The sequence below is a fragment of the Amblyraja radiata genome, unplaced genomic scaffold (assembly GCF_010909765.2).
Source record: "Amblyraja radiata isolate CabotCenter1 unplaced genomic scaffold, sAmbRad1.1.pri scaffold_555_ctg1, whole genome shotgun sequence".
In the NCBI taxonomy this organism is placed as follows: Eukaryota; Metazoa; Chordata; class Chondrichthyes; order Rajiformes; family Rajidae; genus Amblyraja; species Amblyraja radiata.
Window position 1 is genome coordinate 1 of NW_022630612.1, and position 20,000 is coordinate 20,000.

Below are 20,000 nucleotides of genomic sequence, written 5' to 3' on the forward strand. Positions count from 1 at the left end.
TTGTAGACATAGGGGAGAAGGGAGAATGGGAAACAAGATGCAGACGTCCCCCCCTCACCGTCTATCTGGAACGGGGGGACGTTCTCCAGATTGCTGCTTTCATTTCACACCTTGGTGGCAACAATGGGACCTCCAGACAGGTCATTTAATGATCCTGGTCTCCTGGTATTTCTCACCCCAGCTCTTCACCCCCCCCCCCCCCCCCATCACCACCACCCCACCCAAAGAAGGCATTGCTGGATATGAAAAGTAATTGAAAACAAAAAAAGAAGAAAGCCATAAAGAGCTTTTGATTCCTTTCACACAGCGATTGTGAACACTAAGACACTACAAAAAAGAGCTATTCGTATAGTAAACAATGTAGGATATCATGAACACACCAATATACTGTATTTAAAATTACACACCTTAAAGATTAAGGATCTGGTAGAATTGAAGACTGCACAAATAATTATAAAGCAAAAAATAAACTGCTACCTGTAAACATACAAAAACGGTTCAAAAGACAGAGAGGGGGGTTTATACTTAGAGGGAAACTAAACTTGAAACAGCATTATGCTCGGACCAATTTAAAAAGTATTGACTTCCATTTGTGGGGTGGTTTTGTGGAATGGTCTTGACGAAACGATTAAACAAAGTATGAATATAATGCAATTTTAAAAAATGTACAAAATATATATCTTTGAAAAGTACAGTAATGAGGAAGGAGAATGTAAATCTCACAGATGTAATGGTGCTTGTTCTTTTTGTTCTTTTCTTTTTTGTTCTTTTTTCTTAATAGCTTGATTGGAGTAGTTTTATTTGAATTGTCTGTTTAGTTTATTTTATTGAATTTTGCATTTGTTAATGGTGAAGAATGGGGGGTAGGACTTGACAAGCATAGGCTTCTGCCTATCCCTTTTCCAACGAGTCTAATGTGTATTATGTTGAAATTGGCTTTTGATTTTTTAATTTATTGATGTACATATATGTTAGTATATGTGTATTTGTGTATATGTGTGTATATATATATATGTCATGTATATGTATGTATGTGTGTAGTATTTTATTATATATATATATATATGTTATATAATTTCCTTTTATTATACATTTCATCTTTTCTTTTCTTCTTTTTTTTTTTTTAACGTTCGAAATAAAGATAAAGATAAAGAAAGATATCATTGTTGTGCTTGGAGAAACAAAATGCCGGTGCACGCAGAGGTCACAATGTCGTTCAGAAGTCAACGGGATCTCTACTTTAAAGCGAAAATAATGAATTTCCAGAGGGGGATGGTTTGTACGGTACTCGAAAGGGGGTGGACAAATATAATCGCTGCCTTCAATTCCTTGCGAGTGGTGGCCCTGAATATGGACCTGGGGGTGACATGACCTCCACTTACATGGAGACAGACAGTCTGAATGCGGACCTGGGGGGAAATGCAGCTCTTGCTTACAGCCCCGGCTCCAATGCCCCCTCCCTCCCACTACCCACTTGCCAGATACAAAACCACAACCAAAGATCATTGACCATAACTTCTCCCTTGTCCCTCTCTCTGCGAGACCAAGTCAACAGAGTGGCTGAAGAAGGGTTTCGGCCGTAACGTTGCCTATTTCCATCGCTCCATAAATAATGTGGAGAGCCGAGGAACTGGTAAAATGACAAGGAGGGGGGGAGGGAGAGGGGGAAGTGTAAGGAGAAATTATTTAAAGTTAGAGAATTCAATGTTTAAAAAAACCGCAAATTAAACTTTATTCAAGGAAAAAAATATGTACAATACCGAAACCGTGCAAGAAATTCGTCCGACATTCTCGGTGGCTATACGTACATTCAATACTGTTTACACAAATTTCACTCCCTCCTCCTTCTTTCTCGTGTAACCAGTTTCACAGTTCTCCACATTGTTTGTCTCTTGAGATCACACCTTCCCACATTCAACAATGGGACCTGCCAGACAGATCATTCAATTAGAAACATAGAAACATAGAAATTAGGTGCAGGAGTAGGCCATTCGGCCCTTCGAGCCTGCACCGCCATTCAATATGATCATGGCTGATCAACCAACTCAGTATCCCGTACCTTCCTTCTCTCCATACCCCCGATCCCTTTAGCCACAAGGGCCACATCTAACTCCCTCTTAAATATAGCCAATGAACTGGCCTCAACTACCCTCTGTGGCAGAGAGTTCCAGAGATTCACCACTCTCCGTGTGAAAAAAGTTTTTCTCTTATCGGTTTTAAAGGATTTCCCCCTTATCCTTAAGCTGTGACCCCTTGTCCTGGACTTCCCCAACATCGGGAACAATCTTCCTGCATCTAGCCTGTCCAACCCCTTAAGAATTTTGTAAGTTTCTATAAGATCCCCTCTCAATCTCCTGAATTCTAGAGAGTTTGAACCAAGTCTATCCAGTCTTTCTTCATATGAAAGTCCTGACATCCCAGGAATCAGTCTGGTGAACCTTCTCTGTACTCCCTCTATGGAAATAATGTCCTTCCTCAGATTTGGAGACCAAAACTGTACGCAATACTCCAGGTGTGGTCTCCTGGTCTTTTCTCAATGCCAGCTCTTCATCCTCCCCCCTCACCCCCAACCACCACTGCACCCAAAGAAGACATTGCTGGAATGAAAGGAATTGACAAACAAAAAACGAGGAATGCCAGAAAGGTCTTTTGATTTCCTTTCACACAGCAATTGTTTCTGCTTTGGAGAAACAAAAATGCCGGTGCATGCAGAGGTCACAATGTCGTTCAGAAGTCAACGGGATCTCTACTTTAAAGCGAAAATAATGAATTTCCAGAGGGGGATGGTTTGTACAATGCTCGAAAGGGGGTGGACAAATATAATCGCTGCCTTCAATTCCTTGCGAGTGGTGGCACTGAATGCGGACCTGGGGGTGACATGACCGCCACTTACATGGAGACAGACAGTCTGAATGCGGACCTGGGGGGAAATGCAGCTCTGCTTACAGCCCTGCCCCCCTCAACCCACTTTCCAGATACACAACCAGAACTTCTCCCTATCCCTCTCTCTGCAAGACCAAGTAAATAGAGTCGCTTCTTCGTATCAGGAATTCTGAAGATCTTTCCTGGTCCGAGAACACTAACGTAATTATCAAAAAAGCTCATCAGCGCCTCTATATCCTGAGAAGATTACGGAGAGTCGGATTGTCAAGGAAGACTCTCTCTAACTTCTACAGGTGCACAGTAGAGAGCATGCTGACCGGTTGCATCGTGGCTTGGTTCGGCAATTTGAGCGCCCTGGAGAGGAAAAGACTACAAAAAGTAGTAAACACTGCCCAGTCCATCATCGGCTCTGACCTTCCTTCCATCGAGGAGATTTATCGCAGTCCCTGCCTCAAAAAGGCTGGCAGTATCATCAAAGACCCACACCATCCTGGCCACACACTCATCTCCCTGCTACCTTCAGGTAGGAAGTACAGGAGCCTGAAGACTGCAACAACCAGGTTCAGGAATAGCTACTTCCCCACAGCCATCAGGCTATTAAACCTGGCTCGGACAAAACTCTGATTATTAATAACCACTTTCTGTTATTTGCATTTTACCAGTTTATTTATTCATGTGTGTATATATTTATATCATGGTATATGGACACATTTATCTGTTTTGTAGTAAATGCCTACTATGTTCTGTGTGCTGAAGCAAAGCAAGAATTTCATTGTCCTATACAGGGACACATGACAATAAACTCACTTGAACTTGAACTTGAACTAATCCTACTTGTCCATGTTTGGTGCAGATCCTTCGAAATCATTTCTATCGGTCAAGTATGGGAGCCCATAACTCCATGGGGACTCATCAACTCTCGCCTCATCTCTACCTTCAAAAACCAGCAACAAGAGAATGAAAGCCCACATAATCCAATGTGGGTCTGTGGAAAAGAACAAGTCAGGAGCCCATTGTCTTACAAATTCGATGGAGCAAATGGAGTTGCCAGATACAAAGGGGGTGCGGGAAGAAGAAAGGAGGAGGCGGAGACAGTGGGCAGAGGGAGAGCTGGGATGGGGAGGAGAAAGCAGGGACTACCTAAAATTGGAGGTCAATGTTTATACCGCTGGGGTGCAAACTGCCCAAGCGGAATATGAGGTGCTGCTCCTCCAATTCACGGTGGGCTCTGACCATGGAGGTTGGAGGAGGTGCAGGTGAACCTCTGCCCCACCTGAAATACTGCTTGGGTCCTTGAATGGACTCGAGGGAGGAGGTAAAGCGACAGTTGTAGCATTTGTCGCTTTACCAATGGCAGGAAATGCTACACTTGTCGCTTTACCTCCCCCTTTGACTCCATCCAAGGACCCAAGCAGTCGTTCCAGGTGCGGCAGATGTTTACCTGCACCTCCTCCAACCTCATCTATTGCTTCCGCTGCACTAGGTGTCAGCTGCTCTACATCGGTGAGACCAAGCGTAGGCTCGGCGATCGCTTAGCCCAACACATCTGCTCAGTTCGCACTAACCAACCTGATCTCCTGGTGGCTCAGCACTTCAACCCCCCCTCCCATTCCCAATCCGACCTTTCTGTCCTGGGCCTCCTCCATGGTCAGAGTGAGGCCCACCGTAAATTAGAGGAGCAGCACCTCATATTTCGTATGGGTAGTTTACACCCCAGCGGTAGAACATGGACTTCTCCAATTCAGGTAGTCCCTGCTTTCTCCTCCCTTCTACCTCTCCCTGCCCACTGTCTCGACTCTCCTTTCTCTTCCCGCACCCCCCAACCTCACATCCGTCTGAAGAAGGGTCTCGATCCGAAACATCACCTGTTCCTTCGCTCCTATCACCGCCTCACCTCGCGTTGCCTTCAGAACGCGCGAGAACTTCGATATTTCCTAGCCATAGTCACCGTGACCTGCCTCACCAGTCTCTCACCATTCTTTTTTGTCTACCTTCGATTTTCCAGCATCTGCAGTTCCTTCTTAAAACATGTTCTCCAGAGATGTTGCTAAACCCATTGAGTTATTTTAGTATTTTGTGTCAATTTACAGGGAAAGGAAGCCCTTTTCGGAGAAGGTTTTTTTGTGGTGTAATTGTAAATATTCTGCACAAGATAACGAAACTTGTCCATTTGGCGATATGGTCATTGCTAAATCCAATTCCGATTTTCTCTTCCCTTTAAGTCTTTTCACCCATTCATAAGTAGAATGTTGACCCAACGAAACACAGTGGGCAAGGTTACGTAGAGTAGCAGCAATTGTGAAAGATAAAATATGAGCCTTGACTATAGTCCAGGAGGGCAGAGCAGGGCTAAGTACAAATGTGTAAGAAAGAACTGCAGATGCTGGTTTAAATCGAAGGTAGACACTAAATGCTGGATTAACTCAGCGGGGTGAGGCAGCTTTCTGGAGAAAGGGATAATGGGCGATGTTTCGCGTTGAGACCCTTCTTCAGACTGATGTCAGAGGAGGGGGCGGGACAAAGATAGAATGTAGTCGGAGACAGTAAGACTGGTGGAGGAACTGGGAAGGGGAAGGGGATGGAGAGAGAAAGCAAGGTTTCGCTTGGGTAGTTATACCCAGCGGATGAACATATGAACATTCTCTAACTTCTGATAGCCCTTGCTTTCTCTCTCCTCCCATTCCCCTTCTCCCAATAGACTTACTGTCTCCGCCTACATTTTAGCTTGGGTGCTGTCTGCACGGGGTTTGCACGTTCTCCGTAACGTGCGGGGTGGTTTTCGCGCGAGATCTTCGGTTGCCTCCCACACTCTAAGACGTACAGGTTAATTAGTTTTGGTAAATGCAAAAAATTGTCCCAAGTGGGTGTAGGATAGTATAATGTGCGGGGATCGCTGTCCTCCTGGGCCGAAGGGCTGTATCTCCAAACTGAACTAAACGTACAAAACCCGTACAGACAGCACCCGGCTCTCTGGCGCTAATAAGCACCGTAAGGCAGCAATTATACGCTGGTCTTATAAAAGCTGCAACCACCACCATTTATTAATTATTAATTAAGGCATTTCCATGATAGAAATGATTTAATTTCAATCATTCATTTAAGGTGCAATGGAGACACTTGAATTTGCGTCTCTGGATGTGACTCTGGATTCCTCGTTCAGTAACGTCATCTCTGCCTCGTCACCGCACCTGTTGGTGCCACAGATAGGCCCTGACCGCTACGTTCGTCCAGCAGTTTGCATCTGCAGTCCCGTGTGTCTCAACTCGCAGCCGTCTCTTATTGAATACCAATTCTGCCCACCGCCGCCCTAATTCCCCTGTTCCTTATCCTCTCACTCTTACCCTGCACCTACTCTCACATCACCCATTCTCCCCTCCCCCCCTCATCACCCGCACCTATTTCGGAGCACCCGGAATGTCGATGGTGATAGAGTCACTGGATGTGAAAGTGGATATGAAGTACTAGGCAACGATGCAGAGGAGGTTTACCAGAATTAGGATTTCATTACGAGAATGGAGAGGTCAGACCGACTATGGAAAGTTTTCTCTGGACCGCCGGAGGTTGAGGGGAGACTTAATGGAAGTCTATCGAATTATGAGAGGGGTGGGCAGGTTACACAATCAGAACCTTTTACTGAGAGGGAAATATTTAATAGTAGAGAGCATAGCGATAGGATGAGAGGGGCAAAGTTTAAAGGTTTTCTACCCCAATAATGATGAGTTTCTGGAACGCGCTGCCAGGGATGGTGGTGGAGGCTGATACGAGACAGGCGGTGAAGAGATGTTTGGATAGGCACGTGAGTATGCAGGTAATTGAAGGATATAGATTATGTTCAAGCAGGTAAGAGTTGGTCTTGGCATCATATTCAGCACAGACACTGTGGGCCGAAGGGCTATTCCTATGCGCCTGTTTTTTGTCCATACATGGATTGTGTCTTCGCATTTTGGATATTCCGGGATATAACCTGATACTTGAAGAAACCTCCACATCAGCGCTGTAGAATGTATCCTGACTGTTCGCATCATGGCCTGGTGCGGCATTTCCAACGCACACGAGTTGCACTACCGCCTGCACTGGCCATGGATGTGTTTATATTGAATTGTGTTTTGTATTAATGCCTTGTCTTTGGAGCAGTTTTTAATTTTGTTTTAATAACTTGCAGGATTTATGTGTAAAGTGGTTGTAATTTGCGTTTAATTAATATTGTGTGAAGCACTGAGTATATGTGCGTGTGATGCTGCTGAAACGTCGATGTGGTTTTCATCGCAGTTGTTCATCGCAGTACTTGTACAGATGACAATAAATCCGACTTGACTTCATCTAGTTTATATTTAACCGTCGGTTTTAGTTTCTTTTTTCTCCTGCTCTAAACTGTCCATAACATTCCCTGCGTTACATTATACGGTCTGTTTAACATCTCACTAAAACCCTCCATGGGTATTTGAGGTCAGGACACGTCAATGGAACACGTCACCCTGAAAACTACAGCAGCTGGAGACCAAAGATTTTTGCTTCTCTTACACACTCCTCGCCAATAGAGTTCGTTCCCTGACAGTGCGGCGCGTTGATTGGACAAGCGTGGTATCTCAGGTGTGTTTAGCGCCCCCCGTAAGTGAAGTCAGGAAGTGGCGAGAATGGCTGCCGAACACAGGTTGCGAGTTTACGCGAAGAACTAATTTGGTCCCATCTGCCTGAATATCTTCACCGATCCGGTTTCCCCGAAGTGCGGACACAACTTCTGCCGCTCCTGTATCGCGCAGAGTTGGGAAAGAGAGGGGAAAAACTCCTGCCCGAAATGTAGAGAGGAGTTTCCTGACCGCACCCTCATTGTGAATTGGGCCTTGTCAAGCCTGGCTCAGAAAACTCACCAATTAAATCTGAATCAGAAAGAGAAGGAAAGTAAACTTCACTGCGAGGAACATCAGGAAGAACTGAAGGTGTTTTGTGAAACTGACAAGAAACTGATCTGCCTGATCTGTCGAGATGGGCGGGAACATAAGACTCACCGCTTCATACGGATAGAAGAAGCTGTTGAAAACTACAAGGTAAAAACAAACATCAAACAATTGAAGTGGTACACATATGTAATAGATATATGTGATGTGTATTAATGTAATTTACTGTACTGCTAATAAAAATAAAATAAAATAAAAAATAAAATAAAAAAAACATATTTTGATCACATGAATTCCACTGTGTTTTTTTCTCATGTACAACACTTTCATTTCACTTTTTGTTTTTACAAACCCATTTTCAGGTTCGGATGAAATCTTCCATAGAATCTCTCACGAAAAAAAATTCAGAGATACAGGAAATGGAACAATTGCAGAAAACAAAGATTTCTGGAGTTAGGGTAAGGTCTCTTCCTTCGTTGTGTGATCCCGTGTAGATTTAACCCCCTTGTGGCAATATGAAAATATCCACATTTCTCTTCACAGGCACAGTCCCGCAGTCTGCAGTCCCACATCACATCACACTTCAATAAAAAGAGACAGATTCTCGCTGAGGAAGAGCAGCATTTACTAAAAGATCTCAGAGAAGTCGAGGCGAAGAGTCTAGATATAATGGAGAAAAATCTTCAAGCAATTCAAGTTAAATTAAATTCCATGCAGGAGAAACTCACAAAGATACAGGAACAGATGGATCAAAAGACAGTGTGATATTTCTAATGGTGAGAATTTCTTTTCAGTTTAAGCCAATCCAAGTGCCCACATAAAATGCACAACCTCTCGGGAATAAGTGGAGACCTTGATACTAAATGTTTGATTGTTCCTCTGCTTGCCATGCTACATATTACATTCAAACTGACACTAAAATCCAGGCACACTTGCATGCTGTGAGTGTGTCTGGTGTAGCGGGTGTGAGAGGCAGTGCATGAATTAATGTATGAAATCCTTTGATAATGTAAATACCATTATCAATACATTCCTTTTACTGTTGCAAGTAAATATGTCCCGTGTGGTGTAGAAACATAGAAACATAGAAAATAGGTGCAGGAGTAGCTTCGGCTTTTCGAGCCTGCACCGCCATTCAATATGATCATGGCTGATCATCAAACTCAGTATCCTGTACCTGCCTTCTCTCCATACCCCCTGATCCCTTTAGCCACAAGGGCCACATCTAACTCCCTCTTAAATATAGTCAATGAACTGGCCTCAACTACCTTCTGTGGCAGAGAATTCCAGAGATTCACCTGTGTGAATCTTTTTTCTCATCTCGGTCCTAAAAGACATCCCCCCTTACCCTTAAACTGTGACCCCTTTTCCTGGACTTGCCCAACATCGGGAACAATCTTCCTGCATCTAGCCTGTCCAACCCCTTAAGAATTTTGTAAGTTTCTATAAGATCCACCCTCAATCTTCTAAATTCTAGCGAGTACAAGCCGAGTCTATCCAGTCTTTCTTCATATGAAAGATCTGACATCCCAGTCTGGTGAACCTTCTCTGTACTCCCTCTATGTCAAGAACGTCTTTCCTCAGATTAGGAGACCAAAACTGTACGCAATACTCTAGGTGTGGTCTCACCAAGACCCGGTACAACTGCAGTAGAACCTCCCTGCTCCCATACTCAAATCATTTTGCTATGAATGCTAACATACCATTCGCTTTCTTCACTACCTGCTGCACCTGCATGCCTACTTTCAATGACTGGTGTACCATGACACCCAGGTCTCGTTGCATCTCCCCTTTTCCTAATCGGCCACCATTCAGATAATACCTTTCCTGTCCATTTAATTCATATATTTTCTTCCTCTTTGTTCTTTATAATCAGGTCAAAAAAGATAGGAGTAGAGTTAGACCATTCGACCCATCACGTCAATGTGGCCATTCCATCATGGATGATGTATCTCTCCCACCTAATACCATTCTCCTGCCTTCTCCCCATAACCTCTGATAGCCGTACTAATCAAGAATCTATCTATCTTTGCCTTAAAAATATCCACTGACAGGCTTCCTAAAAGAAAGTCCTTTAATTCTGAGGCTATGACTTCTAGTCCTAGACACTCCCACTAGTGGAAACATCCTCTGTATATCCTCTCTATCCAGGCCTTTCACTGTTTTGTATGTTTCAATGAGGTCCCCCTTCATTCTTCTAAACTACAGCGTGTATAGTCCCAGTGCCGACGATCACTCAATATACGTTCACCTACTCATTCCTGGGAACGTTTTGTATACCTCCTCTGAACCCACTCCAGAGCCAGCACATTCTTCCTCAGATATGGTGTCCAGATGTGATTCCTTATCCTTTCTGTGACATTCTCGTGCTATCCGTGTGTCAGAAGCTGTGTTAGTGAAGAATTTCCAGCAGTTTGCAACAATTAGTAGAAAATACTGTTGTTCCGTTGCATAAATTTATTATTATTATTATTATTATTATTATTATTATTATTATTATTATTATTATTATTATTATTATTATTATTATTATTATTATTATTATTATTATTATTATTATTATTATTATTATTATTGTCAGTGTATCAATAAAAAGTTGTGTTTGTTTGATTTCAGGATGAAATTAGTCGGAAGAGGAGGTAGGAAATTGTTCTTAACAGAAACCATGCATAATTTTATTTTTAAAAACTCAGAAGATCGCTGTAGTTCATTTTGTAACCAGCTGCCTATACTTACAGGGTTAGTGATGAGGAACACACGTTGTCAGTAGCAGGTGGGGCACCGGAAGTTGCAAAATTCGATCACCCCTTTTTATTGAACAGAGTGTTCAGCAAAATGTCGTGTGGTATTCCGCAAGGTAATGTTTATATCATTTATTTGTTCTGATACATTAGAGATTGTTAGGTGTTAGTTGGATACAAAGAGTGATATGAATAATGGACACTTTAATTAAAACCTGCATGCCTCCTCCGAACTAAACTAAAAAGCTAACAGCTTGTGCTCAAAAATCCCAGCAGCAAACACGCGTCATTTTTCACACAGAGAGTGGTGAATCTGTGGAATTCTCTGCCACAGAAGGTAGTTGAGGCCACACAGTTAATTGGCTATATTTAAGAGGGAGTTAGATGTGGCCCTTGTGGCTAAAGGGATCAGGGGGTATGGAGAGAAGGCAGGTACAGGATACTGAGTTGGATGATCAGCCATGATCATATTGAATGGCGAATGGTGCAGGCTCGAAGGGGCCGAATGGCCTACTCCTGCACCTATTGTCTATGTTTCTATGTCTCAATGTGCTACTTGAAAATCTGATTCCTCTCCACCACCTAACAGCGGGATCTCACAAAACCCTGCCCAACCGCTCCAAATGCCCACCGCAATCTCTCAATCGTCCCCTCCCCCCTCTCTCTCTGTTTAAACACACAATCCCAACTCCGCCGCCCGACCCGCTCCAACAATCCACGAGCCTCCCCCCCTTTCCTCTGAGAAAAACCCGAAGAAAGGTTTGTGTTGTCCATCTCACGTAATTGGGGAAAACCCCGAACAAGGTTTCAGTTGTCCGCCCGCCTGTGCCCGAGTCTGCCCCCGACCCCCGGGGATTATCTGATTCTCTGCTTCTCCCCCCAGTCCCCGTTACCCTGGACGTGGAAACAGCGTATGCGCGGCTCGAGGTGTCTGAGGACCGGAAGAGGGTGAGATGTACCGAGACACGGAGGAGTCTCCATGACACCGGGAAGATGTTTACAGGCTGGTGGTGTGTGCTGGGATCGGAGGGATCCACATCGGGGAGACATTACTGGGAGGTGGAGGTGGCGGGGAGTCGGCACTGGAGTCTGGGGGTCGCCGCAGAGTCTGTGGACAGGAAGAGACACACACTGACCCCGGAGACTGGAGTCTGGAGCATCAGGCGGGGGGCTGACAGGTTTGTTGCATTCACCTCCCCTCCATCCCCTCTCCCCGCCCGTCCCATCCCCGGGAGGGTGGGAGTTTATCTCAGTTACGAGTCCGGGACAGTTTCATTTTACGACGCGGACACCAAGTCCCATCTCCACACCTTCACTGGGAATAAATTCACGGAGAAACTTTATCCTTTCTTCGGGCCTTGGGATGGAAACTGGCTGAGAATCTGCTCCGGTACCGCTCCGGGTGTGTAAAAGGGTCGGGTCCCGGGACCGGCGTCAGGAGCGGGGCTCAGGGGCTGTGGGGCAGAAACCCGGTGGACAACAGGTCGGCGCTGAACGAACGGCTCCCATTTAATCCCCAAATTCCGCGTCGTGAAACAAACCCCAGTGAGCGCGGAAATAAAACCAGGGGGAATGTAAATGTGGGAAGAGTGAAATAAACAGCAACTGAAATCAGAGCTGTCTGTCTGTCTGTCGATCCGTTCATTTTGACGCGTTATTTTAAACCCCTGTCACACTGTGCGAGCTGACCCACGAGGTACCCCGAGTTTAAAACAAATTTAACTCGTGGTAATCACGTACAATTAACGTCGCGGGAACGTCGGAACTCGTGGACGCAACTTAGCGACTCGTGGCGCTAACGGCAGGGACCCATGAAACTTGATAACTCTTTAAAAAATTCAAACATGTTTAAATTTTTCCACGAGTAAAATGTACTCTTGAAGTTAAAAATTGAACCAAGTTGTAAGAACGTAGTGGCCCGTGCGTTTACCTTAGTGACTCGTGAGTCCACAACTATCGTGATTTCATTTGGATTCTTCTCTGCCTTCAGGATTATTCCAAACATTTGTCACTCTTTGGGTAAAGCAATTATTTTTCTGGGTTTATGTTCTAAATATACTTTCCATTTGTTTCCACTTACAGCCCCCAGGTTAATAAATTATCTGACAATATTGAAGATTGTTTAAGTAATCTGCCTGTTGTAACTAAACACTGCAATGGTAATGTGTGGCATGGTGTGAATTTCCTCAAAGAATAAGTCAATGGTAGGATGGAATAGACAAGTGCCTGGTGTAATCCCTGTCAGGGCACAGGTTGGTTTACATCACTCAAACAGAAGGCTGTCGTTCACTAACCTATGTCGACATTATTTTAAACTCTATACATAGTATAGAAGTTGGGATGTAATGTTAAAATTGTACAAGGCATTGGTGAGACCAATTCTGGAGTATGGTGTACAATTTTGGTCGCCCAATTATATGAAGGATGTCAACAAAATAGAGGGAGTACAGAGGAGATTTACTAGAATGTTGCCTGGGTTTCAGCAACTAAGTTACAGAGAAAGGTTGAATAAGTTAGGTCTTTATTCTCTGGAGCGCAGAAGGTTAAGGGGGAACTTGATAGAGGTCTTTAAAATGATGAGAGGGATAGACAGAGTTGACGTGGACAAGCTTTTCCCATTGAGAGTAGGGAAGATTCAAACAAGAGGACATGACTTCATAATTAAGGGACAGAAGTTTAGGGGTAACATGAGGGGGAACTTCTTTACTCAGAGTGGCAGCTGTGTGGAATGAGCTTCCAGTGGAAGTGGTGGAGGCAGGTTCGATTTTATCATTTAAAAATAAATTGGATAGGTATATGGACGGGAAAGGAATGGAGGGTTATGGTCTGAGTGCAGGTAGATGGGACTAGGGGAAATAATTGTTCGTCACGGACTTGTAGGGCCGAGATGGCCTGTTTCCGTGCTGTAATTGTTATATGGTTATATGTTTCTCGTCTGTTTTTACTACCATATTAAAATGGTGACAGTGAACATTTGTGTCAAATACATTTTATATTGATGTTTGAATTAAATATACAGACTTATATACTACTGAAGTGTATGTAGCGAACATTATTAACTCTTTGCAGTCCCCTTAAGGCACGTTTTCTTTAAAAAATGAACTGTGGACTGATTTTCTTTTGGATTAGGGGTGAGATGATTTGGAAATTAAGCGGTAAACCTAATATGGGTCTTTAAACCGTGTATATAGAAGAACTAATTCCATGTGCGTGAGACCGGGGGTGGGGGGTTAATTCATAATTATTGAGACCAGCAGAACGGAGGAGCAAACCTCCAAAGACGTACATGTTTGTGTGTTCATTGACTTGTGTAAATTGCCACTAGTGTGTGGGATGCGAAAGTGGGATAAACGAGAAATTGGGTACGGGTGAATGATGGTTGGCGTGGACTCGGTGGGCCAAAGGTCCTGTTCCCATGCTGTAAATTCTAAAACAATTACATAATGTGGGAGCAAATCCCTGCGGTAGAGAGCGATCAAGTGGAGTGTTTCAGTTAAAGGGAGGCCTCGCAAATAGAGGAAGGATGTAGGGGGGAAAATACTCTGAGAGGCGAGGGGGTGGCCAATGTCCCTGTGAATCCGAGACATCGCCAACTTAGTGTCCTGCCTGTAGTCCAGTGATTCTCCGTGCTTGTCAAGAATGGCACCCGCTCGGAGAGATTTACATGGTTTGGTTATGGGGGGTCATAGAGTGTTACAGCACGGAAAAAGCCCCCTCGGTCCAACTTATTCATGCCAAGCTAGGTCCTTACTGGAGGACTTGGGTTGCAAGAAGAAGGTGGATAGGTTTGAGGTTTTTTTCTTTGCAGTGCAGGAGGCCGAGGGATGACCTCGTCTCACATTTGGCCTCTATCCCTCTAAACCTCTCATACCCACCCGGTTTCTGCAGAGTCTACAGTACAGCAAGGCTCGTGTTCCATTCACGGGAACATGAAGATAGAAACTCCTGATTTAAGAGGGAGTTAGATGTGGCCCTTGTGGCTAAAGGGATCAGGGGGTATGGAGAGAAGGCAGGGATAATAATAATAATAATACATTTTATTTATGGGCGCCTTTCAAGAGTCTCAAGGACACCTTACAAAAATTTAGCAGGTAGAGGAAAAACATGTAAGGGGAATGAAATAAATAGAGACATGACTAGTACACAAAGTAAAGACAGAATTCAATTCAAAACACAATATGAGTCAAATTAATGCACAGATGAAAAGGGAGGGGGACGTGGGGCTAAGGATAGGCAGAGGTGAAGAGATGGGTCTTGAGGCGGGACTGGAAGATGGTGAGGGACACGGGATTGCGGATCAGTTGGGGGAGGGAGTTCCAGAGCCTGGGAGCTGCCCTGGAGAAGGCTCTGTCCCCAAAACTGCGGAAGTTGGACTTGTGGATGGAGAGGAGACCGGCTGATGTCGATCTGAGGGACCGTGGGGGTTGGTAGGGGGAGAGGAGGTCAGTGAGATATGGGGGGACCAGATGGTGGAGGGCTTTGTAGGTGAGGATCAGGATTTTGTAGGTGATCCGGTGGGAGATGGGAAGCCAGTGAAGGGGAAACTAGAGGTATGGGAAGATGCAGAACAAGCAGAGCATGCGTCGATGATTCAGGATAGGTGGAGCCCATAGTGGACTGGGGATGCGGTGATATCCAAGGAATACAAATGGTGAAATTAGTAAGAGGGTTAGGGTGGAGACGGGGAGAGAGGGGATGCTCTATCATCTTTGGTTTGTACGGTACTCGAAAGGGGGTGGACAAATATAATCGCTGCCTTCAATTCCTTGCGAGTGGTGGCAATGAATGAGGACCTGGGGGTGACATGACCTCCACTTGCATGGAGACAGACAGTCTGAAGGCGGATCTGGGTGGAAAATGCAGCTCTTGCTTACTGCCCCCCACAACCCACTTGCCAGATACAAAACTCGAGGGTTTAGAGGAGGCCACTCGAAAGTCAAGTCAAGTCAAGTCACATTTATTTATATAGCACATTTAAAAAACTACTCTCGTTGGCCAAAGTGCTTTACATTCGTTATAAGAATAGTATAAACAAACAAACTACATAAATACATACATGTAGTCCTTGCTCAGAGGACGTCACGAAAGGCTCGGGAGTACAGATAAGTTTTTAGTCTGGACTTAAAGGAGACGATGGAAGGGGCAGTTCTGATGGGAAGAGGGATGCTGTTCCACAGTCTAGGAGCTGCAACCGCAAAGGCGCGGTCGCCCCTGAGCTTATGCCTGGACGTTCAGTAACCTCAAGTCGGCCGATCTGAGGGACCTGGAGGTGGTGTGGTGGGTGAGCAGACGTTTAATGTAGGTGGAGGCAAGCCGATTGAAGGTTTTGTAGACATAGAGGAGAAGGGAGAAAGGGAAGAAGTTGCAGACGTGAAGAGTCACCGTCTATCTGGAACGCGGGGGACGCAAGGAGAATCGCTGCTTTCATTTCTTTAGGATTCGTGGCAACAATGGGACCTGCCGGACAGGTCATTTAATTGATCCTGGTCTCCTGGTCTTTTCTCACTCCCAGATATTCATCCTCCCCTCACCCAAAGAAGGCATTGCTGGAATGAAAGTAATTAACAAACAAAAAACGACGAATGCCAGAAAGGGCTTTTGTTTTCCTTTTACACAGCGATTGTTTTTGCTTTGGAGAAGAAGAAAATGCCGGTGCACGCAGAGGTCACAATGTCATTCAAAAGTCAAGGGGATCTCTACTTTAAAGCGAGAAGAATAAATTTCTAGAGGGAGATGGTTTGTACAATACTCGAAAGAGGGTGGACAAATATAATCGCTGCCTTCAATTCCTTGCGAGTGGTGGCCCTAAATGCGGACCTGGGGGTGACATGACCTCCACTTACATGGAGACAGACAGTCTGAATGCGGACCTGGGGGGAAATGCAGCTCTTGCTTCCATCGCTACCCCCCCCCCTCCGCAACCCACTTGCCAGATACACAACCAGAACTTCTCCCTTATACCTCTCTCTGCAAGACCAAGTAAATAGAGTCGCTTTTATTATCAGCAATTATGTCACTGTTAAAATGTAGAAGTCGGCTCTCGACCCGAAACATGATCTGTGCATATTCTCCAGAAATGCTGCCTGACCCGCTGAGTAACTCCAGCACTTAGTGTCTATCTTTTGTGTAAACCAGCATCTGCCATTCCTTCTTATCTCAACCTGTTGCCTGGCCCGCTGTCTCACTCCATCACTTCGTGTTTTGATTTATAAATCTTAGGACATTTTATAATCAGTTAGGGAGTTCAAATCTGTGGTTGTTAAATATTTAAAATAGGTATGTGCTGTACTCGAAAGGGAAGAAGTTGCAGACGTGTAGAGTCACCGTATATCTGGAGTGGGGGGGGGACAAGGAGAATCGCTGCTTTCATTTCTTTGGGATTAGTGGCCACCAAATGCGGACCTGGGAGAAACAGGACCTTCACTTACATGAGAACAATGAGTTTAAGAGTTTAAGATAGTCCCATTTCAGTTTAAGGGAGTCATAGTTACACCCGCCTAGAACGAGAAGTCACTTGTACTTACACCCCCCCCCCCCCCCCTCTTCTTTCTCGTGTAACCAGTTCCACTGTTCTCCACATTGTTTGTCCACAATGAATTTCCAGAGGGGGATGGTTTGTACAATACTCGAAAGGGGGTGGACAAATATAATCGCTGCCTTCAATTCCTTGCGAGTGGTGGCCCTGAATGTGGACCTGGGGGTGACATGACCTCTACTTACATGGAGACAGACAGTCTGAATGCGGACCAGGGGGAAAATGCAGCTCTGCTTACAGCCCCGGCTCCAACGCCCCCCTCCCTCCCACTACCCACTTGCCAGATACAAAACCATAACCAAAGATCATTGACCATAACTTTTCCCTTGTCCCTCTCTCTGCGAGACCAAGTCAACAGAGTGGCTGAAGAAGGGTTTCGGCCGTAACGTTGCCTATTTCCTTCGCTCCATAAATAATGTGGAGAGCCGAGGAACTAGTAAAATGACAAGGGGGGGGGGGGGGGGGGGGGGGGGGGGGGGGGGGGAGAGGGGGGTGGTGTAAGGAGAAATTATTTAAAGTTAGAGAATTCAATGTTTAAAAAAAACCCAAATTAAACTTTATTCAAGGCAAAAAATATGTACAATACCGAAACCGTGCAAGAAATTCGTCCGACATTCTCGGTGGCTATACGTACATTCAATACTGTTTACACAAATTTCACTCCCTCCTCCTTCTTTCTCGTGTAACCAGTTTCACAGTTCTCCACATTGTTTGTCTCTTGAGATCACACCTTCCCACATTCAACAATGGGACCTGCCAGACAGCTCATTGATCCTAGGTACACAAAATTGCTGGGGAAACTCAGCGGGTGCAGCAGCATCTATGGAGCGAATGAAATAGGCGACGTTTCGGGCCGAAACTGAAGAAGGGTTTCGGCCGTAACTGAAGAAGGGTTTCGGCCCGAAACGTCGCCTATTTCCTTCGCTCCATAGATGCTGCTGCACCCGCTGAGTTTCCCCAGCAATTTTGTGTACCTTCGATATTCCAGCATCTGCAGTTCCCTTTTGAACAGCTCATTGATCCTGGTCTCCTGGTCTTTTCTCACTGCCAGCTCTTCACCCTCCCCCCTCACCCCCAACCACCACCCCACCCAAAGAAGACATTACTGGAATGAAAGGAATTAACAAACAAAAAACGAGGAATGCCAGAAAGGGCTTTTGATTTCCTTTCACACAGCGATTGTTTCTGCTTTGGAGAAACAAAAATGCCGGTGCACGCAGAGGTCACAATGTCGTTCAGAAGTCAACGGGATCTCTACTTTAAAGCGAAAATAATGAATTTCCAGAGGGGGGTGGTTTGTACAATACTCGAAAGGGGGTGGACAAATATAATCGCTGCCTTTAATTCCTTGCGAGTGGTGGCCCTGAATGCGGACCTGGGGGTGACATGACGTCTACTTACATGGAGACAGAGTCTGAATGCGGATCTGGGGGGAAATGCAGCTCATGCTTACAGCCCTGCCCCCCGCAACCAACTTGCCAGATACACAACCAGAATTTCTCCCTATCCCTCTTTCTGCAAGACCAAGTAAATAGAGTCGCTTCTACGTATCAGCAATTCTGAAGATCTTTCCTGGTCCGAGAACACTCACGCAATTATCAAAAAAGCTCATCAGCGCCTCTACTTCCTGAGAAGATTACGGAGAGTCGGTTTGTAAAGGAAGACTCTCTCTAACTTCTACAGGTGCACAGTCGAGAGCATGCTGACCGGTTGCATCGTGGCTTGGCTCGGCAATTTGAGCGCCCTGGAGAGGAAAAGACTACAAAAAGTAGTAAACACTGCCCAGTCCATCATCGGCTCTGACCTTCCTTCCATCGAGGGGATTTATCGCAGTCGCTGCCTCAAAAACGCTGGCAGTATCATCAAAGATCCACACCATCCAGGCCATACACTCTCATCTCCCTGCTACCTTCAGGTAGAAGGTACAGGAGCCTGAAATCTGCAACGTCCAGGTTCAGGAATAGTTACTTCCCCACAGCCATCAGGCTATTAAACCTGGCTCGGACAAAACTATGATTATTAATAACCACTTTCTGTTATTTGCACTTTACCAGTTTATTTATTCATGTGTGTATATATTTATATCATGGTATATGGACACATTTATCTGTTTTGTAGTAAATGCCTACTATTTTCTGTGCGCTTAAGCAAAGCAAGAATTTCATTGTCCTATACAGGGACACATGACAATAAACTCACTTGAACTTGAACTATGTCACTGTCAAAATATAGAATTCGGCTCTCGACCCGAAACATGATCTGTGCATATTCTCCAGAAATGCTGCCTGACCCGCTGAGTAACTCCAGCACTTAGTGTCTATCTCTTGTATAAACCAGCATCTGCCCTTCTCTCTTACCTCAACCTGTTGCCTGGCCCGCTGTCTTACTCCATCACTTTGTGTTTTGGTTTATAAATCTTAGGTCATTTTATAATCAGATAGGGAGTTCAAAACAGTAAATGGACAATAGACAATAGGTGCAGGAGTAGGCCATTCGGCCCTTCGAGCCAGCACCGCCATTCAATGTGATCATGGCTTATCATCCCCAATCAGTACCCCGTTCCTGCCTTCCCCCCATATCCCCTGACTCCGCTATTTTTAAGAGCGTCAGGAACATGTTTTCTAGAGTCGACTAGTTGCTATCAGCAGTTTTTCACTTTCAAAATTTGTTCAAGTTCAAGTGAGTTTATTGTCATGTGTCCCTGTATAGGACAATGAAATTCTTGTTTTGCTTAAGCACACAGAAAATAGTGGGCATTTACTACATTTGGTTATAAACATTAAGAATTTCACATGCAGGAGCAACTCCGCAAATGTTTCAACTTCTGAAATATATTTTCAAGAGATTTTTATAATATTCTCCAATTTCAGGTAGTCCCTGCTTTCTCCCTCCTTCCCCTCCCCTTCCCAGCTCTCCCACAGCCCACTGTCTCCGCCTCTTCCTTTC

The 20,000-nt window shown here is 44.9% G+C and overlaps 1 long non-coding RNA gene across 1 annotated transcript; it reads left to right on the top strand.

Moving 5' to 3' along the window:
• The first annotated feature begins 8,437 nt into the window (after positions 1–8,437).
• On the top strand, positions 8,438–10,629 carry LOC116970133. Its single transcript, XR_004411025.1, has 3 exons — positions 8,438–8,554; positions 10,395–10,417; positions 10,517–10,629. It is a non-coding gene; the product is annotated as an uncharacterized LOC116970133 (long non-coding RNA).
• The last annotated feature ends 9,371 nt before the right edge of the window (positions 10,630–20,000 follow it).